The sequence below is a fragment of the Thermobia domestica genome, chromosome 8 (assembly GCF_964235325.1).
Source record: "Thermobia domestica chromosome 8, izTheDome1.hap1.1, whole genome shotgun sequence".
Lineage (NCBI taxonomy): Eukaryota > Metazoa > Arthropoda > Insecta > Zygentoma > Lepismatidae > Thermobia > Thermobia domestica.
The window spans coordinates 26,999,103-27,024,907 of record NC_137461.1 but is presented as its reverse complement, the minus strand read 5'-3'; the positions used below and the strand labels follow the sequence as shown (position 1 = coordinate 27,024,907).

General features: G+C 38.0%; 1 protein-coding gene across 1 annotated transcript in view; it reads left to right on the top strand.

Moving 5' to 3' along the window:
* Positions 1-25,805, top strand: part of LOC145691597 (uncharacterized) — a 64,163-nt gene that overhangs the window by 16,964 nt on the left and 21,394 nt on the right. The window lies entirely within an intron of this gene.

The window sequence follows — 25,805 nt, the reverse complement described above, 5'->3', positions numbered from 1 at the left end:
TTTTTTATTTCCTTTGAATGTATACTGAATTAGTAATAAAATACCTAGGTATATGTCTCTTCTCGATTTTTTTACATAGATTGTAAGTTTTCATATTTGCTATATTGTTTTACTTTGAACATATTTTTAACCTGCCATTAGTCGCGGTTGACAAAATCAAATTATTTGTCTCGAGCAGCCGCTTACCTACTGCCTCTAGTTCCTTTTTAACTCTCACGTTTCATTTACATTTCTTATATTCCAAAGAAGGTTAAGCTTGCTCATTCTTCCACGTTTATTACAAGTTAAATCAATTTTCATCATAATATTCTGTGCACTCTTAATAACTTTTTATGCCAATCGTTTTAGATGGGTTATCAAATATAAGCGTTCCATTAGGTTGTCTTTGATAGTTAAGTACTCTCAGAATTACAATTACACTTCACTATCAATAATGCTTCCCAAGTGTAGAGGTATTGTTTTCCCACCCTCTAATACCGAACTACTGGCCTGACAGGTCATCGCTCCAGGCAGCGATGAAGAAAGTTACAAGATTTCTTGAGTTTCTAATCTATCTACTCAGCCTGGAATTCTGCCTTTCTTAAGGTTATGGGACTGAAATGAAAATTAATAGTCTGAATAAATTTCGTATAATATCTTATCCATGTGCCGTCAAAACATAACCCATTTCCCTATACATTATCACCGTTTCAATCTCATTCCAATTTTTCACCACTGTCAGCATGGCCTTATAGATTATCACCAGAAAGGAAGTCATCCTATCATGACGGCCACGGAATTGTCGCTTAAATACACAGGTTACGGAGATGAAGGGGTTCTTTGCTGGTGACGCGCTGTTTCTCTCTGGTTGTTCACCTATTCCGAAAACTCTTCTCAACCAAGCTATCACTCTTATCGAGAACCACCTAATATTTATGGTAAAGAATCCATTGTCAAGCCCGCTGTCTCGCAAGATTTGGTTGGAAAGGGAGAACCAGTTGGTCAAGGTCAGAAAAAGCCCTAGATTTCTGCCGAGTGCCAATGGAAAACACTCTAGTCTAGAATTAAATTTGAGCAGAGAATCCATGGTCCAAGTGAAAGCGATCCGTTGTTTCAAGATTGTTTCAAGATTGACATCTAATTGTACCGCCCTGATTGGGTACAGCGATCCGTTGTTTCAAGATTGACATCTAGTTGTACAGATTGGGTCCTGTGGCCAGTGGGGCAGCGCAGCAGACCAGCAAGTATCAGATGTCCTTCTAATACCATAATTTATTTATTTTATCGAAGAAAAGTAAGTATGTAAGAGAGAGCATAAAGTTCTACAAGTACACACTACAATAACAACAAAGTAATGCTGAAGAATGGCAGTCTAGTTGTCTAGGAGACTTTCAGTTTATCTGCACCACCCTAAAGAGGTTGCTTTATTTCAAGTTTCACGTAACTCTCAAGCTTGTCTTCTGTAAGGCAGCTTGTCTTCTGAAGAGAAACTACAATTTTATTTTAATAATTGTCTTGTTTCCCGTGTAACGTGGGTTCCTGTCACCACGGCATGGCGCGTCCTCAGGTTGCGAATCGAGGAGAAGGCCTCTAGATATAGAGGTTAACTAACTAACTAACTCTATGGCCTATGGAACCCGGAGGTTCAGTCCCGCGTTCACAAAAGCTCTCCACTGACTTCTATCCTTAGCTAATTGGATCCAGTTTCTACTTTGTATTTCTATCTCTGCGAGATCCATCTTAATATTATCCTCCCATCTGCGCCTAGGTCTTCCTAATGGTCGTTTTCCTATGGGTCTACCAGTCAAGACTTTGAAAGAGTTTCTACTTTCTTCCATTCTAGCTACATGACCTGCCCACCTAAGCCTTCTAGACTTGACGACCCTAACAATGTTGGGTAAACCGTATAAACTATGTAGTTCCTCGTTATGAAGTTTCCGCCATTCCCCATTCTCGTTCCTCTTGGGTCCGAATATTCGTCTCAGGATCTTGTTCTCAAATACTTTCAGTCTATGTTCTTCCCTCAGAGTAAGCGACCATGTTTCGCAACCATACAGAACAACAGGCATGATTATCGTTTTATATATTTTAAGCTTCAAATTCCTCGACAGAATTCGCGACGACAAGAGATTTTGAACCGAATAGTAACACGAATTCCCTGCTTTTAGTCGACATTTAATTTCTTCGTGAATATGATTTTCGTCTGTTAATATTGATCCTAAATATTTGAAAGTATCCACTTTATCAAATGTATTATTTAATATTTTAACGCCTCCACAATTTGCCGTATTACGGTCCCGACGCACTTCCATGTATTTAGTTTTCTCTGCATTTACTTCTAAACCCATGTCCCTGCAAGCGTTTAATAAGATCTCTGCATTTCTTTCTACTGTTCTCCTATCATCCCCTATTAAATTTACATCATCAGCATATGCCATAACCTGGTGAATGCCGTTCAACTCTAGGCCCTGGTTGCTATTTTTGATTTTCCTTATATCACGAAAATATCAACTTTGATCGAATTTTTTAATTTAAGAGATCAGACATTTCATCATTAAAACAGTGTCGCCGTAGAGATACCAAAAATGTGTAAATAAGATATAAATGGTATTTCTAAAAACATGTACGAAGGACACCAGGAAATGAAAACACTTATATAAGCAAAAACAATTTTCTTCAGTGAAAGTGTGAAAGTCACGCATACGTCATAGAAACTATCATTTCATAGTCTAGAATAGACTGATCCGGAAGGACTTGAGAGTGAAAATAACAGATGAGGCAAATATAAAAACTCTTGGTTTTTAGACCAGGGGATCTTGTCTTCTCTCGGTCGTAGTGAGGATCGAGTCTCGGTCGGTCTTGGCTCGTATCCGATATCGCGAGAAGTCTCGTCTCGTTAACTTTGTCTCGTTTTGGACAATACTTGGCGGACTACTGTATTGGGAATCCAGAACATGTAAGTTGTATATTTTATGGTTTTTCTTAATTTGACACATGAGTATGGTCAGGCAAATGCGATCTTCCTTGTCCTCGGAACCTTAAGTTAAGATATACTAGGATTAAGACAAATGACAAAGCGATAGATGTTAAGAGAATATTCAAAACAATTTTTATCATGTAATGCTATTTATTGCCGATCTACTCGCAATGTACTAATAGAGTTTATCTAATAACTGCATTATTGTCGAATAATTTCAATAGATGTCAGAATTGAATAACATTGAGACAATGCAAACAACACATTTTCGAGTGGGTGACTCAACGATTGATTCCGTTACGTTTATCGGGTTTAGAATAGCTTTGTAAGAGTCAAACCCACATCTGTGTAAATAAAAATCTTATAATAAACGAGATAGCTAAGGATAACATCTGTGTCATCTATGTGTTCTCGTAAAATAACTTTAACCTCTGTTTCCCACGTCAGGTTTTGTGGATATGGTACTCAGGTATTCAATAACCACGATATTACTGAGGTAAATAAAGCAGATAAGTGATATAATGGTAATTATCATAACAACCACGGATTAAGTAACGTTATATCTGTGATATGGCTCCCCGAAATGAATTATGAGGACTTATGATTGTACTGCCTGAACATAATTATGTGTAATGCATAAATCTTGTGCTTATTTTTATGTGTTGTGTTGGTGATTTAAACTTGTGGTTCGCTGTCAGTGCAATTTGCATTTTTTATTTTGCTAATTTTACTAGTTAACCATGGCTACTACTCGATCGCAAAGTAGGTCTAATAGTGCAACACCGGTTTCTATGATCCTCCCTCCAGTCTCCTTAGATGTATTTTCCGATGGACCGTCTGAAAGTGTTGACAGATTTTTGGCAAATTTTAAACGTTTGGCCGAGATCAACGCGTGGACACCCGATCGGATTAAAGCTATCTTTCCCACATGTTTAGGTGGACCCCCTTTGTACTGGTACAAGACGCAGGAAGAGTCTTTACGTCACAAAGATTGGGCGGGTTTGAAAGCAGCTTTTGAGGAGCAGTTTGGGTCGTCTCAGATACCACTAACAGCACTTAAGGTTATTCATTACGTCGAAATAGTTTGTTTCTAAAACGGTAGATGGCGCCACCGTCACCAATGTTAACATATGCAACTAATAAAATTAAAACAATCAAAAATAAAATGAACAATTCAAAAATTAAGCAAAAACGGATATAATCTGGTTAATGGACGTTACAAAATCTAGGGAATGGTACGTGTCGATTTCACATATTGTTGTTAGTTTCATTGTTAGAGGCCATCATTGTTAAGTAAACAATCAACTTTATCTGCCGTACTTTCTACCAGAAACTGGCCAAACTTTGCACTCCCATTTAAGATTGAAATATCTAGGGAATGGTACGTGTGGATTCCACATATTGTTGTTAGTTTCATTGTTGAAGGCCACCATTGTTAAATAAACAATCAACTTTATCTGCCACACTTTCTACCACAAACTGACCAAACTTAGCACACCCATCGAATTAGCACAGAGATATCTACTGAATGGTACCAGTCGATTTCACATGTTGTTGTTAGTTTCATTGTTAGAGGCCACCATTGTTAAATAAACAATCGTTGGATTTCTCCATTGTTAAATAAACAATTAACTTTATCTGCCATACTTTCTATCACAAACTAACCAAGCTTGGCACACTCATTTATGATTGAGATACCTATGGAATGGTACGTGTCGATTTCACTTATTGTTGTTACTTTCATTGTTAGAGCCCGCCATTGTTAAGTAAACAATCAGCTTTATCTGCCGTACTTTCTACCAGAAACTGACCAAACTTTACACACCCATTTAAGATTGAAATATCTAGGGAACGGTACGTGTCGATTTCACATATTGTTGTTAGTTTCATTGTTGAAGACCACCATTGTTAAATAAACAATCAACTTTATGTGCCACACTTTCTAAAACAAATTGACCAAACTTGGCACACCCATCCGATTAGCACAGAGACATCTAGCAAATGGTACCTGTTGCTTTCACATATTGTAGTTAGTTTCATTGTTCGAGGAAACCATTGTTAAACAAACAATTGCTGGATTTTTCCATTGTTAAATAAACAATTAACTTTATCTGCCATACTTTATACTACAAACTAACCAAACTTGGCGTACTCATTTACAACTGAGACATCTATGGAACCGTACGTGTCTTTTTCACTTATTGTTGTTAGTTTCATTGTTAGAGGACATCATTGTTAAATAAAGAATCAACTTTATATGCCATACTTTCTACCAGAAACTGAGAAAACCTTGCACACTCATTTAAGATTGAAATATCTAGGGAAAGATATGTATCGATTTCTCATATTGTTGTTAGTTTCATTGTTCAAGACCATCATTGTTAAATACACAAGCGTTGGATTTCTACATTGTTAAATAAACGATCATCTTCACCTGCCATACTTTCTAACACAAACTGACCAAACTTGGCGCACCCATCGGATTACCACAGAGATATATACTGAATGGTACCAATCAATTTCTCATATTGTTGTTAGCTTCATTCTTCGAGGCCATCATTGTTAAACAATCGTTGGATTTCTCCATTATTAAATAAACAATTAACTTTATCTGCCATACTTTCTACCACAAACTGACCAAACTTGCATAATCATTTACGATTGAGATGTCGATGGAACGGTACGTACCGACTTCACTTATTGTTGTTAGTTTCATTCTTAAAGGCCACCATTGTTAAAAAAAAACATTATCTGCCACACTTTCTACCAGAAACTGACCAAACATTGCACACGCATTTAAGATTGAAGTATCTAGGGAATGGTACGTGTCGATTTCACATATTGTTGTTCTTTCATTGTTAGATGCCACCATTGTTAAATAAACAATCAAGTTTTTCTGCCACACTTTCTACCACAAACTAACCAAAATTTGCAGAATCATTTAAGATTAAGATATCTATGGAATGGTGTGGGTCGATTTCACATATTGTTGTTTGTTTCATTCTTAGAGGCCACCATTGTTAAACAAACAATCAACATTAATAGCCATACGTTCTACCAGAAACTGACCAAACTTTGCACACCCATTGAAAGTTGAAATATCTACAGAATGCTATGTGTCGATTTCACATATTATTGTTAGTTTCATTGTTGTAAGACACCATTGTTAAATACATAATCGTTTGATTTCTTCATTATTAAACAACAATCAACTTTATCTGCCATATTTTCTACCACAAATGACCAAACTTGCACAATCATTTACGATTGAGATGTCGATGGAACGGTACGTGCCGATTTCACTTATTTTTGTTACTTTCATTTTTAGAGGCCACCATTTTTTTTAAAAAAACACTCAACTTTGTCTGCCACACGTTCTACCAGAAACTGACCAAACTTTGCACACGCATTTAAGATTGAAATATTTAGGGAATGGTACGTGTCGATTTCACATATTGTTCTTTCATTGTTAGATGCCACCATTGTTAAATAAACAATCAAGTTTTTCTGCCACACTTTCTACCACAAACTAACCAAACTTGCACAATCATTTACGATTGAGATATCTATGGAATGGTATGGGTCGATTTCACATATTGTTGTTAGTTTCATTGTTAGAGGACACCATTTTAAGTAAAGAATCAACTTTTTCTGCCGTACTTTCTACCACAAACTGACCAAACTTTATACATCTATTTAAGATTGAGATATCTAAAGAATGGTACGTGTCGATTCCACATATTCTTGTTAGTTTCATTACTGAAGGCCTACATTGTTTAAACAGTCAACTTTATCTAACACACTTTCTAACACAAACTGGTCAAACTTGGCACACCCATCGGATTACCACAGAGATATCTACTGAATGGTACCAATCGATTTCACATGTTGTTAGTTTCGCTGTTCGAGGCCACCATTTTAAAACAATCGTTGGATTTCTCCATTATTAAATATACTATCAACTTTATCTGCCATACTTTCAACCACAAACGAACCAAACTTGGCACACTCATTTACAATTGGGATATCTATGGAATGGTACGTGTCGATTTCACTTATTGTTGTTACTTTCATTGTTAGAGGCCAGCTTTGTTAAATGAACAATTAACTATATGTGCCATACTTTCTACCAGAAATTGGCCAAACCTTGCACACACATTTAAGATTGAAATATCTAGGGAAACATATGTGTCGATTTCTCATATTGTTGTTAGTTTCATTGTAAAGATCACCATTGTTAAATAAATATTCGTTGGATTTCTCCATTGTTAAATAAGCGATCAACTTTATCTGCCATACTTTCTACCACAAACTAAGCAAACTTTGCACACTCATGAACGATTGAGATATCTATGGAATGGTATGTGTCGATTTCACATATTGTTGTTCTTTCATTGTTGAAGGCCACCATTGTTAAATAAACAATCGTTGAATTTCTAAATTGTTACCTAAACAATCAACTTTATCTTACACTCTTTCTACCACAGCTAACCAAATTTGGCGCACTCATTTGCAATTGAGACATCTATGGAACAGTACGTGTCGATTTCACTTATTGTTGTTAATTTCATTGTTAGAGGCCAGCTTTGTTAAATGAACAATCAACTATATGTGCCATACTTTCTACCAGAAACTGACCAAACCTTACACACTCATTTAAGATTGAAATATCTAGGGAAATATATGTGTCGATTTCTCATATTGTTGTTAGTTTCATTGTTGAAGACCACCATTGTTGTGCAGGTCATCGGTAAATGTTCTTGTTCGGAAAATGGAATAGTAAAAAAAAAAATAAATAAAAAATAAACATATTTCATTCAGAACTTTGTTGCGCCTGTTTTATAACCAGTGTGAACTAGTTGTGTGCCTCTAGATTTTTTTTTTTGTCTCAGGTGGAGCGGGGTGGCCCCCTACAGCGTTCCTAGAATTACACTCTAAAAGCCCACAGTGTTCCTAGAATTGCACTCTAAAAGCCCCTCCCATACAACTGACCTGTGCTTCCCAGCAGACACCTCACATTTGAACTCTGTTGAGATTCTATGTAAGTTTGTTGGCTGTACGTACAAATTCAGGGAATAAACATGTATTAGGGAATGAGAAGTTCTCGAAATAAATTTGCAAGCTGAATATTTTTTCGCGACATAAGTGAAGAGTAATTATATACCCTTGAAGAGTACCCTGGAGAGTAAGAAAGCTCTAAGCAAAATAATCATTGAATAAATAGCAATGTAATCACAGTAATGTGTATATATGGCATGTTGTATTTCTACTAGATTGTCAGAGCATTTTTTGATGTGAGCGGTCTCGCTATCGAATTTCCAGAAGAACATTTAAAAAAAAGTTGTATTTAGGTCTATTCCATTTTAAATAAACGAAATACGTTGCGCAAAAGAACTTTCCATGTTAAAATATTTGATGGGTAGAGTAGTTTGTATGGGATTTGATTGTTATTGCATGTATCTATTGCATGCTGAATGGCTAGCTGGGAAAGCAGCCAGGATATTCATTCTGACGGTTGCAAGCCCGTGAAAATACAGAGCAACAGTTACTCCAAGGGAGTAGATAAGAGATAAAAATTCTTAAAACTACCGTGGGGGTGAGAGCCGAAAGAGGGTATAGTGTGAAATTTTGGACCGGAACTAGGGAAGTTCCGCCAGGAACGCAGAATCACCTGTATACAGCTCTCATTGTTGAGACACTAAAATTTTTCAATTACTCGTATACGGAATATAAACATTACGAAACTATTTTTATTTATTTATTTATTTATTTACTTATTCCTCGGGGGGTAGTCTATCTCAGAAAATTACGATTAGCATAATTCTATGTTTCAGGAGTGCGCTTCGAACCCACCCCCCAGAGGCGGTGTTTTGAGCGGGCGAACTATACCTTGTCCGCAGGTCCACACTAAAGTATGTAACACACATGTACGTGTGTGTGTGTATGTATATATATATGTGTGTATATATGTATGCTAAATGTAAAATATTTTTGAACCAATGTTTCCAATCCAAATAATAGAGCCCCACGGCTCCAACTCGCCAAGGGTTCCATAAGAACAAATTCCGCCTGTGTCACCTTCTACACATCAGTGGCTATGCCCATAGTATATTCTATGATAACAATTGACTGAATGTGCTTTTCAAGTTTCACTTTCTTGGAAAGAGAATGCGTAAGACTCTCTTAGTGTTGCAACGAGACGAGACAGGACTCTTTGAAGCGAGACACGATACAATACGAAACGTTTTGTGAAATGTCTCGTCTCGTGTCTCGAAAAATACAAACACAGTTTCTGAATTTGCTTAAAAATTTATTAACTCGGAATAAATTATTTGCCTTCGAAATGTATACCATCTTTTATTATTTCAAATGATCGAAATGATTCAATGTTTCAAATCCTACAAAGAACAGGGAATACCTAAAGCACTTTTTAAAAATGATTCTTACAAACAGCTTTCACTTCCATTTTTCAATCGATTTAAGTTTAATTATTTTGTGATAGTGCTCCAGATTCAAATACAAATGTAAAGCGTTCATTGAGATCAGTGTTTCAGAAGGTTTTATTCCGGGGCCTGGTGGAGATATCTACGTATAAAAATCATGTTATAGAAGTACAAGTAGAAGTGGCAATTTTATCAGTAAATAACTATTGTTTCATGGTCTTTCTCGTTCCGAACCAAGACAGAAACGTGTCAGCCTTTCTCGATACTGAGTTTTGAAAAGATGCTGATTTGACAACAAAATTTATCTTTTTTATTGTTTTATGATGTTATTCGAAGCTAAACCATTTTTTAAATGGGAAAGTTACATAGGCCTCCTTATTTGTTGAAGTGGCGCCAGGGGTTCTGAAAAAAAGATATCAGAATAAATGGGGAAATCTTGCCTTTCGACGTTACTGACGGTATTGACAAATGTTCCTATCGAAGTAATTACTGGTTCAGTCGAATCTAAGCAGTCGTTGCTGGAAGATTGCAGTCGTATTGTGTGTTGTGCTACGAAACAAAACTTGGTTAAAAGTTGTAATTTTAACCACTTGGTATAACAGCTCTTTTTGTGGGCCTCAGCCTTTCTGGTGTTGCCACGAGACGAGACAGAACCATTCGATACGAGACGAGACGGGCACATCTTTTCTAGACGAGACGACACAGCCAGAAATCTCGTCTTGTCTCGTGGCAACACTAGACTCTCTAGATATATCAGTAAAAGGAATGACAACGTTCCTCACGGAGCACGTGTTAGCTCTCAGCCTCTTTCTTTCACTGATGTTTGTTTACATAGTAGATGAATATATAGAGAGTAACAAAAGGATGAGATATGCAGATTCTCCTGAAACCGCATTAAAATGGTAGCAGTATTTGGAGCTTGTTATAAATGGATTTACCGGGGAACTAAAATAATTCTTGGAATTGATCATACAGTATTGATATATATATTAAAAAAAATGGAAACAAGTAAAGACAAAGAACTGAAATTGTGAATTTGTTTTCAAAATACAGAAATATCGAAGGAATATCTGTTTAGCCGACTTTAATTGTAAACGAATTTTGAATAAATTTGCATTCCCTGAATTCTTATACATAAAAAATAGAAATCTTTCTTTTAGCGTACGAATGAGAGGCTTTAGGAAATTAGGCCAAGATAATTAAAATGATACTGTCCTTTACAAAATTTAAGGGGAAGACCATGATCGAAAAAGCATCAGTCAAACTATAAAGGTCAATGGTAGTTTTTGTAATTTCTTACGACCACTATATGCACCTTATTGCGAAAAATTTATTCGTATTATAAAACCGCTATCGTTCAATAAATGTCAAATTTAAAAGATCTTAGAGATGAAATTGTCATTACCTCTGTCGCATAATATATTCTAGCTTTGGGACCCATGTCATTATATGACATTCACGATAAGTGACAAGAAGAATATAAATCCCAAGTTCAAAACGTAAGGAAAGAAACCGGCTGTTCGGCCTTCAAATTGTGAAAAATGTACCAAAATGGTTGAAATTATGATTTTGTATTTCTTTACGAGAAAGAAGAATAAAAATAAAAATTGGAGCAATTATGTATGTATAAGGCCACTATCTTCTTCAAGTTACTAAACTAACTTCAAGTGTTTCAACCATTTTTGACACATATCTCGAAAACTTTTAGTGATATTAGAGGCAAGAATACGTGGTTGATAATGAGCTTTTTAATTATGTCACAATACTTTTGAATTTTACCTTATGAGAAATGGCATATTCCAAAAATAATTCAGTACCACCCTAACCTGAATTTTACCAAAAGACTAGCGAAAGTGATACGGTGTGCGTCGTCCAGGGTTTAATTCCCGGTGTGGCACTCAAACATTGCTGTGTTGACCAAACATCGAGAGAAAAGTTGGGAAGCTAAAAGATAGCGGACTTCAATCTAGACAGCCGGCTACGTTGGGTGTAGTTGTGCTGACCACTAACATAAGCCCGCTGCAGACTCAGATCACAAGGGACTGTTGCGCCAGGAGTTTATATATAGCGTAAGTAAGGACGAATGGGCCTCCCCGCAAAAATGTTAAACGGACCCCCTCTATCCACATCCATGAGTCACGTAAAATTTGCAGAGAACAGTTTTGACTTTCTATGTTCTATCTAGTGAGTCACAACTTGCTCATATGCAAAAAAATGCACATTATTATTACTATTATTATTATTATTATTATTATTATTATTATTATTATTATTATTATTATTATTATTGTGCTATAGTTTTCGTCTATTCTGTTGTACCAACCTCGAGAGTCTACGACATCCGACATTTTTAATGAGGTGTAGTCGCCCCACTTTCTGTTGTTTGGTTCGATGCTGGTTTCACTGTCCTTTTCCCACCTTTGAAATACATAAGCACGGCAGATCGCGAAAACTCGACAAGTCGCGCTGTTTCCGAAATGAAGCTCCCAGCCATTTACTCACCCTGATATATCGTCGTCCTTCCCCATTCAAGGCACAAGCACCACACTGACTAATCGAGTGAGATTCTTGTCACGTTTGGCGCGCGGTTATGTTATGCCATGTAGCTCTTATCTCTGCACAATGATTTCGTTCAAAAAGTAGCGAGTGGTCATAATGTTTTCGCTGGTCAGTATAAGTTTTGTTGGCATTTAATTTACTAAATAATCGCTCAGGTGTTACCGTCTTCACAGGTAAAAATGAGATATAGTTGGAACATCACATAATTTTTAACATCCTAACATTTTAAAGTTTAACTTCGAAACTGAAATGGGCCTCTTTCTGTTCTGGGCCTCTCAAAGTTGCGGGCCCTGCAGGCCCTTTAGTTGCGCCACAGCATTCTCTCTACTCAGAAGGATAGGGACAAATAGAAAAATCAAAATTCATTCTGTCCATTTTTCAAGCATCATACACTTCAGAAAAAAAATCATATAATACTGATATGTAAAAAAAAATTGTATTGTTTGTTTTCTGTATACAAAGAACCATTTAGATTTTTTATCTCATATTCTGGTAATAATCGAAAAAAAAAGAGCTTCATGTGATAAACGGACGAAAGAAAATTTGTCAACGCGATGCGAATGACGTTCTCTGCAACCTAATTCACGTTTTTCGTACAAAAACTCTATTCCTACCTGCAAAAAGAAAAGATTTCTGTTACCCGTCAATGGTTGAGATTTTGCCCTGCGGCTGAACAATACGGCTTGTAAAACTAGACTCTGACTGACTGCAGGTGCACGAAGGAAAAAAAAACTGTTGGATTCCTCTCCCCGCCCACTTCAATTGTGGATATCCTGGACACATTTAAACTGAGCGGTACGATCTTTCAGTTCTTCCCAGTAGAGGCGCCAGCAGTGATTGCTAAATGAAAAAGTGAGCATCTGGTGGCGAAAAGGCGAAGTGCTCGGACAAGGGGGTGGGCACAGTAACCTTAATGCCTATAGGTCGCGTGTTCAAAGCCCAAGTGAACCACTAACACACTACCTCTTTGAGAAGAAGTTCTTAGCGGATAAGTACAACCCCACCCTTCCTTTCAAAGATTTTTTGGCAGACGCTGTAATTGCTATGCTTCCCCAACACATGCATTACTTTTCTCAAAAGGTGTTCGCAAATTTTGAGGCATTGGTTCAGGAAGCTTTTACCAGACAGAAAGCTGACTTGTTATTACATCAGCGCATCGCGGAACAACAGCGGGTCGTGTCATGTGACCCTCAGATTCCCGCAGTGGCGTCGCAAGCTACTGCCAACCCCACCGTATATTCTACTCTCCAGGTTAGGCAAGCAGATCCATACGCCGAAATAATGGATAAGCTGGATAAGTTACAGCTCCAGTTTAACTCCCATAAGGCTCATGTACATTTTGCAGAAACTTCATCTCGACCCCCCACCCCCCGCGCTACTTCTCCTGCGCCCTCCTACCAACAGGATTACCGCAGAAGCCAGGACGCATGTAGCAACTGTGCTCAATGTAATCATCGGCACGATAAGCCTCCTCCGGCTAAAGCTAAACAAGGGAACAAGAATAAGGAATCGAACTCGGCCCAGCCGAAGAACTCTAATAATCTGAAGAAGAAGAAAAAGAAGCAAAATGGTACTTTCCCTAAGGGCAATACAAATTACAACGCCTACTATGGACAATTTCCCCCGGCATACCCTCCGTATGCCCCGCCGTATCCGTATTACGGATACCCCCCACCTACTCCTTACGCTTTCCCACCCACTCCCCCTCCGCCGATGGCCCAGACTCCTACACAGTTCGAACCTGTCTCCGATCCAAAAAACTAGAATTGCCTCAGGAGCCTTCAGCTCCTGAGCCACCTACTTCAATCCCACCCCAACCGTCTGAAACCAATCATGGTAATCCATCTCCCACCATTTTCACTCTACCACTACAGTCCGAAGGCCAGTTATTTTATGTTCAGGGCTCGATAGGGAACATAAAACGCCGTTTCCTGGTCGATACAGGAGCGGAAAGCTCTCTCTTGCCGTGGACAGCCTTACCACGCAATGTGAATGTATTTAAGATGGAAACGAACTTGTATGGTGTAAGCGAGAAACCATTATCGCTTAAGTATGCAGCATACATCAAAATTAATTTGGCAGGAAAATCATTTACGGTTTTATTTAGGCTTATTCCAATTCCTAAATTTCCTATCATTTTGGCTAACAACTTTTTGAAAACTCATCAAGCTGTAATTGAATATCAGAATAATACACTCACATTACGTCACTTTGGCTGTCGCCCGGATTCAGAACAAAAAACACCCTTAGGCTCTAGTCAATTGCCTCCTGCTGTTGCTTCGAAAGTACAGACAAATCAACACTTTACGTTGGTTTGTAAACAAACCACAACTGTCCCTCCACGTTCTGTTGTTTTCATTCCACTTGACATACCGTTAGGTATCAATTTTAGTGCTGTTCATATACACACACCAATTAACAGTAACTTAAAACGTTGCTTTATTGCTCACACAGTAGCTAGTTCAGACAACATAGCGGTTCCTGTTGTAAATCTGGCTTCCAAGCCCAAACGCTTTCACAAGGGAACGCCTTTGGCTATTGCGTCTGTTCTACCAGACATTCCTGAGTCGTTACAGGTAAACACAGTACGTAAGTTGTTTACACCTACTGATGAGCATGCGACTAAGAAAACGAAAGAACGGCTGGCTAAAATTGGTCACCTAATCGATCCTCAACAATTCAAAATTAACAAGGAGTTAAGTAATGAACAACAGCAAAAATTAAGGGATGTGCTAACAAAATATGCTAGTGTTTTCAAATGGTCTGATACTGACTTTTCTCATATAGATGCTTATGAAGCAACTCTTGACTTAAAGTCTAGGGACTCCTTTCGATCCCCGATGTTTACCATACCTCACCGTTTGCGCCCGAGGGCAAAGCAACAAATATTGAAATTATTGGAGATGGGTATCATTGAATTAAGTAATTCAGCCACCCGGAACAACATTCTAGTGGTTCCAAAACCTAACTCGGACGATCTCCGGGTCTGTTTGGACTTACGCCGACTGAACTTAGCCTGCCATCCTATAAGGGATTCCCCGGCCAATATGGCGGACGTCATTGAGAACTTAGCAGACGCTAAGTACTTCTGCTCGTTCGACTTGTCCCAGTCTTTCTTTCAGGTCCCATTAGACCCTGAGGACCGCCCTTTTACAGCATTTTCCGTCCCGTCCTTAAATTTAAAGCATTCCATGTACCAACTAACGGCCATGCCCATGGGGCATGTTAACAGCACGATTATGCTCCAGCGCATTTTACGTGACATTTTTGAAAATGTTGATCCCAACCACCTCACCATGTATGTGGATGACCTATATTTAGGGGCGAGTACGTTTGAGGAACTACTGGTAAGTCTAGACAAAGTACTTGCAACTGCACAACGTTACTCAGTTCTGTTCAATCTTAAAAAGTCAATGTTTGGTGTGACAACGCTAAAGTGTCTCGGTTTCATAATTAGTGCAGGTCATATTCAACCAGACCCCGCTAAAATTGAGGCTATTTTGAACATCCCCAAGCCCCAAACTGTGAAACAATTACGGTCTTGGTTAGCCTCGGTGAACTTCTTTCGAAATTTCTTTGCCAATATATCACTGAACCTAGCACCACTTTATCAAGCTCTAAAGGGATCGCCGAAGAAATTGGTGTGGACTGATGAATGCGAGAGTGCATTCCAACAAATGCGCCATGCTCTCACTGACCCACCCCTCCTTCAGATATACTCAACCCAAGATACAGAGCACGCTCTGGTGGTCGACTCGAGTTTAATTGGCGTTGGCGCCTGTTTACTTCAGAAACGCGCCACTGATGCTGACTGGCACCCAGTACAGTTTGCATCATCCCGTCATCCGCCACGGAAGACGCCCCCGCCGATATATGAGCTTGAACTGTACGCGGTCTACTTCGGGTTACGTAAATTCTATAAGTATTTAATTGGCCAAGAATTCACCATCTACACGGACTCACTAGCGGTCACAGCCATGAAAACCTCAAACCACCTTAGTCCCAAATTACTGAGGTGGCGAGATTTCTTTGGCACATTTTCTTTCAACATAAAACACTTGACAGGAAGTAAGAACGGATTGGCAGACATATTGTCTAGGAACCCACTTCCGGTTACACCGGAAACAATAGCGGAAGCGGAAGAGGCCCCACATGAGTATCAAATGCTGGCCCTCGATAAAAGAGTAGATTTAGGCGAATTACAGCGCCAGGACTCATTTTTCGGGAAAATTATACGGGCATTACAAACGGAAGACACCTCCAGCGCCATTACAAACAATGGGAAAAGCAATTCACGATTTCGAATGGGCTATTATATAGGAAAATTAAGGCCATTCCTAACGACAGACTTGTACTTTGTGTCCCTAACAGATTACGGGATTCGATCTTTGATGAACTACATACACATTCATTAACCCACCCTGGCTTTACGAAATTACATCTGCTATTGAAATCGAAGTATTACTTCCCGCAGATGAAGCAGTGGCTGCATCAAAAATTAGCTAGGTGTCATGAATGTTCTCTGTTTAAAAGATCGTACAAACCATCTGTCGAAACAGTGCAACAGTTACCGCACGAGACCATTTTCAAGTGCTTTTCCATTGACTTGGCCGGGAAGTTGATCGCTTCCGAACCAGATCAATACCAATACTTCTATTTGGCGACAGACCATGCCAGTGGGTTTGTTATTACTGCACCTGTAAGATCCCCAACGTCAGAAGCTTTCATTAGTTTCTTTATGGACCATATAGTGACGCCCTACTCCTGTCCATCTCTCCTTTTTATGGACAAACAAACATCCCACACGTCCACGAAGACGCGGCAATTCTTAGCAAGTATGGGGGTAGAAGTTCGTTACGCCCTCCCCCACCATCATCAAACTTTGGGGCACGCTGAGAATCGAATCGGAGCCATCCAGAATGCATTGCGTTTCCTTACCAAGGAACAACACGCACGATGGCCGGACTTTCTACAGACCGCCACTGCTAGTGTAAATAAGACACCCCTCACGGAACTTCGCGTCAGTCCCTTCTCGATCCTGTTTGGTATCGAACCTGCGTTCATTATTGATCGTGTGCTTAATGCACCCGACCAAGAACTAAGCAATCACGAGAGGCTAACTCTTGCACGGGAAACGCGGGACTACGTGTTATACCGAAGGAATCAAATATTTGAACGGCAACGCGAAAAATTGCATTCTAAGAAGCAACCGACAGAGTTTCTTCCTGGATCTAAAGTAGTGGTGCAACGCCTATATGCCAAACCCGGTGATTGCAGGAGTATTCAACAACTATTTGATGGCCCCTTTGAAATTCACAGCCGTCTAGATGGTAATTCATATCTAATCATACAAGATGGGAAACAGGTACCGATAGCAAAATCACGCTTGAAATTGTATGTACCGGATGAAAATCCGAGTCCCGAATTTCAAACAAAGTATAGACAATATCTGTAATTCCATTGATGGTAACAGAGCATTCGTGTAGTTTTTCATGCATAAATGCACCATATACATACATATATATGCTCAAACGCCCGACTTTGTCTCTTGTTTTCGCATATATCCTACCCTACCTTAGCATCCTGCTAATCCGCAAACCCCACCAACCCATGTCTACCCCCTCTACCTACGCCACTATTTAGTGCCGTATAACGTAATTCCGGTTACAATTCTGATAACAACAAGTGTCAATGCGTATCATTCACTGTACCACGTGAGTTGTACACAAACGACAACTGCTGGAGGCAACTCCCTGTTGTTTACACTGTGACACGGGCCTAGGCCAACCCGCCTCTTACTCACGTCGCTATGCGTGTCACGTTACATGCACAGTACATACAGCAAGTACTACCTTGTATTTTGATTGGCGGGACACAACGCGCTTCGCGAACTCCCACAAAAAAAACTTACATGCACTTGTCACTACTCAGTAACATTCATTTTCTACATTGGTAGACTTCCCCTCCCTTCCCTCTCATGTAGGTTCTTCGCATTCGCAAACGGAGCAGATGACTCCCTCCAGGCATTGCATGCACATAACCACACTTATATGTAATAACTGTTAGGCACACATTTAGCGTGCATCCGCGTGGCAGCCATATTGGTTCTCTAACACATGTGTAATGACTCAACTTCGTTAGCATGTAATGAACTAACTTGTTATTTAGTGTGATTTGCACGAGACTTCTCGCGATATCGGATACGAGCCAAGACCGACCGAGACTCGATCCTCACTACGACCGAGAGAAGACAAGATCCCCTGGTCTAAAAACCAAGAGTTTTTATATTTGCCTCATCTGTTATTTTCACTCTCAAGTCCTTCCGGATCAGTCTATTCTAGACTATGAAATGATAGTTTCTATGACGTATGCGTGACTTTCACACTTTCACTGAAGAAAATTGTTTTTGCTTATATAAGTGTTTTCATTTCCTGGTGTCCTTCGTACATGTTTTTAGAAATACCATTTATATCTTATTTACACATTTTTGGTATCTCTACGGCGACACTGTTTTAATGATGAAATGTCTGATCTCTTAAATTAAAAAATTCGATCAAAGTTGATATTTTCGTGATATTCCCCCACTTAAAAAAATATACTGAGCAATCCTGTAATGGATGCCCAAATCGTGGAATTCGATCAAAGTTGATATTTTCGTGATACTTATGGCGTATTCCAGCACAAAGTTAAATAATAATGGCGACAACGCATCTCCTTGTTTCAGGCCATTTTCGACGTGGAAGCTCGTGGACAAAAATTTTCCTACCCGGACTTTACTTTGGGATTCACTTAAACATATCTTAATTAATCTAATTAGCTTTCTCGGTATTCCAAGCTCTGTAAGAACGTTGTATAATGTTTCTCTCCTAACCGAGTCGTAAGCCTTTCTAAAATCAATAAGTAGTTGATGTACCGGGGTATTGTATTCCCACTTCTTTTCGAGTATTTGGCGAATGGTAAATATTTGGTCGATAGTTGTTCGATTTCGTCTAAATCCGCACTTATAATCTCCAATAATTTCATCTGCGTATGGGGTCAATCTTGCTAACAGAATATTTGAAAGGATTTTATATGATATTGACAGAAGAGAAATACCTCGATAATTATTACAGTCAGTTTTGTCGCCTTTCTTGTGAATTGGAACAATGATTGACTCTTTCCACTCTTGTGGCAATTCTTCCTTGTTCCAAATAAGGAGAATGAGTTTGTGTATCTTGTTCCACAATTTTTCGCCTCCAGCTAAAATTAACTCCGCCGGAATTTCATCTACACCCGGAGATTTGTGTTTCTTTAATTTCTTTATAGCGGCTTCCACTTCTATTCGATTGGGTTTTGGAATATACGGTTCTGCGGTGTGTATCTCCTTTTCTCCACGCACATTAGTTTTTGGCTGCGTGTTCAGCAAATCGTCAAAGAAATCTTTCCATCTATTTAAGAGGCTATCCGTATCAGTGAGAACTGTCCCGTCAGATTTCTTTAATATATAAGCACGAGGTTGATAGCCTTTCTTAAATTCGCTGATCCCCTTATACATGTCCCGAATATTTTTATTTTTACTATTATCTTCAAGTTCCTTAATTTTAGCTTTCAAAAAATCCCGTTTCTTTGTTCTAAAAGTTTTGGAAGTTTCCCGCCTGATATCTGCGAAATTTTGTGTAGTTATTTCATTCGGATGTTGTAGCCAGCGTAATTTTGCCTGTTTTCTCTTCTCTGCAGATATAGAGGTTAGCTGCGAATATACTGAATAAGAAGTCGCGGACAGACGACTAGGAGTGGTCCTCCAGCTTGGGGGTTTGGGTAAGGCTAACACCCTCATCCTGTAAAAAAGGGTACTTGTTCAGAAATATTCACAAAAGCCTCGGACAAGGACTGATAACTTGGCACGACATCAGCAAAAGAAAATGGACATGAGATTTGGAACATGGAATATTAGAAGTCTTTATAGGGCAGGCGCGTTAAAATCTGTAACGAGTGAGTTAGAGAAATACAGGATGGACTTAGTAGAAGTTCAGGAAGTTAGGTGGGAAGGAAATGGATCTGAGAATTCCGGAAATTTTACGTTCTTTTACGGGGAAGGAAATAAAAATCACCAGTTAGGAACAGGGTTTTTCGTTCACAAACGAATATTACCAGCAATTAAACGAGTTGAATTTGTTACTGACAGACTTTCTTTTATTACTCTTAAGGGACGGTGGTGTGATATTATTGTTTTAAATGTACATGCTCCAACTGAAGATAAGGGTGACGATATAAAAGATAGTTTTTACGAAGAAGTGGAACGGATATTTGACCAACTCCCGCGATACCATATGAAGATTCTATTAGGGGATTTCAATGCGAAGGTAGGACGAGAGGATATTTTCAAACCGATTATAGGGAACGAAAGTTTGCATAAGGAAAGTTTGCATAAGGGCAGGCGCGTTAAAATCTGTAACGAGTGAGTTAGAGAAATACAGGATGGACTTAGTAGAAGTTCAGGAAGTTAGGTGGGAAGGAAATGGATCTGAGAATTCCGGAAATTTTACGTTCTTTTACGGGGAAGGAAATAAAAATCACCAGTTAGGAACAGGGTTTTTCGTTCACAAACGAATATTACCAGCAATTAAACGAGTTGAATTTGTTACTGACAGACTTTCTTTTATTACTCTTAAGGGACGGTGGTGTGATATTATTGTTTTAAATGTACATGCTCCAACTGAAGATAAGGGTGACGATATAAAAGATAGTTTTTACGAAGAAGTGGAACGGATATTTGACCAACTCCCGCGATACCATATGAAGATTCTATTAGGGGATTTCAATGCGAAGGTAGGACGAGAGGATATTTTCAAACCGATTATAGGGAACGAAAGTTTGCATAAGGAAAGTAATGACAACGGTGTTAGACTCGTGAACTTTGCAACATCCAAAAACCTAATCGTGAAGAGTACAAAATTCCCACATCGCGACGTTCATAAATACACTTGGACATCACCAGACGGAAAAACACATAATCAAATTGATCACGTTTTAGTAGATAGAAGAAGACAATCTAGCATAATTGACGTACGGTCGTTTAGAGGGGCTGATTGTGACACTGATCACTACCTGGTAGCAGCGATAATACGGGAGAGATTATCGTTGAATAAAGGTAATACTCAATGTCCGAAAACGGAGAGATTTAATTTAAAGAAATTAGAAGAGAGCCAGGTAAGAGAGGAATACCAGATTGAAGTTTCGAATAGATTCTCGGTTTTAGAAGACTCGGAGTGCACTAGTGTTGAGGATACTTGGATTGAAATTAGAGATAGCATTAAAAGTTTAGCAATAGAAAAATTGGGACACGCGGAAATACGTAGGAACAAACCATGGTTCGACCAAGAATGCATTAAACTAGCAGAGAAGAGAAAACAGGCAAAATTACGGTGGCTACAAAATCCGAATGAAATAACTACACAAAATTTCGCAGATATCAGGCGGGAAACTTCCAAAACTTTTAGAACAAAGAAACGGGATTTTTTGAAAGCTAAAATTAAGGAACTTGAAGATAATAGTAAAAATAAAAATATTCGGGACATGTATAAGGGGATCAGCGAATTTAAGAAAGACTATCAACCTCGTGCTTGTATATTAAAGAAATCTGACGGAACAGTTCTCACTGATACGGATAGCCTCTTAAATAGATGGAAAGATTTCTTTGACGATTTGCTGAACACGCAGCCAAAAACTAATGTGCGTGGAGAAAAGGAGATACACACCGCAGAGCCGTATATTCCAGAACCCAACCAAATAGAAGTGGAAGCCGCTATAAAGAAATTAAAGAAACACAAATTTCCGGGTGTAGATGAAATTCCGGCGGAGTTAATTTTAGCTGGAGGCGAAAAATTGTGGAACAAGATACACAAACTCATTCTCCTTATCTGGAACAAGGAAGAATTGCCACAAAAGTGGAAAGAGTCAATCATTGTTCCAATTCACAAGAAAGGCGACAAAACTGACTGTAATAATTATCGAGGCATTTCTCTTCTGTCAACATCCTATAAAATCCTTTCAAATATTCTGTTAGCAAGATTGACCCCATACGCAGATGAAATTATTGGAGATTATCAGTGCGGATTTAGACGAAATCGGTCAACTATCGACCAAATATTTACCGTTCGCCAAATACTCGAAAAGAAGTGGGAATACAATACCCCGGTACATCAACTATTTATTGATTTTAGAAAGGCTTACGACTCGGTTAGGAGAGAAACATTATACAACGTTCTTACAGAGCTTGGAATACCGAGAAAGCTAATTAGATTAATTAAGATATGTTTAAGTGAATCCCAAAGTAAATTCCGGGTAGGAAAATTTTTGTCCACGAGCTTCCACGTCGAAAATGGCCTGAAACAAGGAGATGCGTTGTCGCCATTATTATTTAACTTTGTGCTGGAATACGCCATAAGGAAAATCAAAGATAGCAAGCAGGGCCTAGAGTTGAACGGCATTCACCAGGTTATGGCATATGCTGATGATGTAAATTTAATAGGGGATGATAGGAGAACAGTAGAAAGAAATGCAGAGATCTTATTAAACGCTTGCAGGGACATGGGTTTAGAAGTAAATACAGAGAAAACTAAATACATGGAAGTGCGTCGGGACCGTAATACGGCAAATTGTGGAGGCGTTAAAATATTAAATAATACTTTTGATAAAGTGGATATTTTCAAATATTTAGGATCAATATTAACAGACGAAAATCATATTCACGAAGAAATTAAATGTCGACTAAAAGCAGGGAATTCGTGTTACTATTCGGTTCAAAATCTTTTGTCGTCGCGAATTCTGTCGAGGAATTTGAAGCTTAAAATATATAAAACTATAATCATGCCTGTGGTTCTGTATGGTTGCGAAACATGGTCGCTTACTCTGAGGGAAGAACATAGACTGAAAGTATTTGAGAACAAGATCCTGAGACGAATATTCGGACCCAAGAGGAACGAGAATGGGGAATGGCGGAAGCTTCATAACGAGGAACTACATAGTTTATATGGTTTACCCAGCATTGTTAGAGTCGTCAAGTCTAGGAGGCTTAGGTGGGCAGGTCATGTAGCTAGAATGGAAGAAAGTAGAAACGCTTTCAAAGTCTTGACTGGTAGACCCATAGGAAAACGACCATTAGGAAGACCTAGGCGCAGATGGGAGGATAATATTAAGATAGATCTCGCAGAGATAGGAATACAAAGTAGAAACTGGATCCAATTAGCTAAGGATAGAAGTAAGTGGAGAGCTTTTGTGAACGCGGTACTGAACCTCCGGGTTCCATAGGCCATAGAGTTAGTTAGTTAGTTAGTTAGTTAATTGTCTTGTTTCTCGAAGAACTGTAGTTTTATTTTTAAAATCTTAGGTTAGAAACTTCAGTATAGGTATCTTAGAGAACAATTTTTACTCTTTAAATTATCCATTGTGGAAATATCTAGCTTTTCAATGTTGTTGGAAATAAAATTAAAATCATAAATTAAACTCTTGGTTACAATATTTAGGCTAAATTTAATTAAATAATTAATTTTTGCACGAATTATTTTATATTTTATAAATATGAGTATGCTTTACTTTTTTTTTAAAAAAGTATGTTTTTAAGATTAGTTTTTTTAGGTTGTATGTGGACCCTTACATAATGAAATTCATGTTTAGGATATTGACTGTATTTCTGAAGTCTTGTTCTGTTTTATGCAGTATTTACTTTTAGATTGCTCTGCTAATTAGTAATCACGATTGATCTGTTTGCTATTTACAGTAACTGAAAAATGTTATTCGTGAGTACTGTGTCCATGATCATAAATTCCATTTTTGTGGAATTACATGCAGTTTGAATCGATAATAGAGGCTAGTTGGTTTTTATTTCAGGTTCGATTCTCAATGGGACAAACAACTAGTTTCTGTTCAAATTTATTATTTTCACTACTGTCAACAGGTCCGTCAGTTTTGACAGGTACATTACACAGTTGTTCCTGACTGCTATAGTTCAATACCGCACCGTATATCAATCGATCTGTTGAGTGATATAGATTGATAAAAAAAAGGAAAAAGTATCTATTGAGATGTAGCGCGGAATTCAATCTTAGCTGTCAACATCAGTGTCGATACGCATTTATAAGAATTTGCTATTGCAGTAAGCAGCATTGAAAGGGTTAATGTCAGACATGAAATACATGTCTCATCGATAATCGCTAAATTCTGCTAGCAATAATTTATTTACGGACGATTCTAGTATATCTCAAAAATGGAAGGAGCTATCCATATGTAGTTTTCAGATTCGAAATAAAGATTATCAATCATAAATCGTGTACAGTCCGCAGCAAAAAAACCTGCAACATAAGCATGTAAGTTTATTGTGAAACGACGAGGTTTTTTTGCTCCAAAATAAGTGTGCTGAGGAAGATGCCAAGGTTTCTCCTGGAAGATTCGTGCCACTTAGACGTTATGCTGATTCTCTGCGCTGTTAAAAGTAAGTTTCTTAATAAACTTACATGCTCATGTTGCAGGTTTTTTGGTGGGGACTGTACAATGCCATGACTCATCTACATTGTCCACGGATCTGCAACTAGTCTTTGGGAGCAAAAAGATCTGTCAAAAAATTGATTTCGGGTTCAGAATTTGTGCTTTCGATTTATTTGACCGTTTTCCATGCTATGTTAGCGACGTCGTTAAAAAATTTTTCCTGATCGCAGTTCTATAGTTTCTCGAAAGCAAAAGAAGATAGCCATGAGTAATTTTCAACAAAATTGACTTCAGTTTGAGAAATTTCACTTTCTGGTTTGTTCAGTAGTTTTAAATGTCATGGCCTGCCTGTTAGTTGCTTCGTTTAAGAATCTTACTTAAAGAGGTTTCTATTGTATTAAGAGAACGAAAGAGCTATCCGGAAATGAGTTTTAAAATGTTGGTATTCCTCGATTAACTCAGTCGTTTTACAAGCCATGAGTCTTCTACTTAAGACGTTCCCCAGGATTTCGTGTTCATAACTTCGACTATGTACCGATTAATAAAATCTATTGAGAAATAGACTGTAAAAATTGCACTCTAAACTTATCTAACTTGTTTCAATAGCATGTTGTGCTTGTTAGCTGAATTTGCAGGAACATGTTATCGGCTGGTGCTAGACCTAGAATTCATTCTAAAGTAAGGTAAGAAACTATCTGAATTTTAGTGCTTATTGTCTTTTTTTACGCGGTTCATATTTTTTTTTGCAAAATATTCTTTTGCTCTTTTGTGAGTTTTTGAAGTCGATTGTTTTTTTTCTTCATTTTTCCGTTATCCAGTAGTTGTTTAGTTAGATACCTAAACTAAAGGTAAAAGATTATATCTTTATAAAAGGAAATTCTTTCTACCAAACATACGTGAAGAAATGTGGAATAATTGATTATCAAATTATTGAAATACTTTTCTATTATTATTATTATTATTATTATTATTATTATTATTATTATTATTATTATTATTATTATTATTATTATTATTATTATTATTATTATTATTATTATTATTATTACAGGCAACAGCCTTTCTTGAGAATAACTAATTATATCAGTGAAAACCGAACAAAATATTAAGTAGTCTGAAACGTAGCTAGTCTGTTGCACATGAGATAGTGTTAGTATGCCAAATCAGTTTCAGTAGCTTCGAATTAACGTTATTTAACAACTGATAGCTGACGTTAGTGGATATTCAAAAATTATTGAAATGTTTAGGATCCAAGATATTCTGCTGTGAAGAGGAGTAAATTTTTCGCAAAACTATGCTACATTTTTACAATTATATTTCGATAAAAGTGCAAATTGTTTTAAGGCACCCTTCGTCAACTCATTGCTACTCTGACGTAATATACT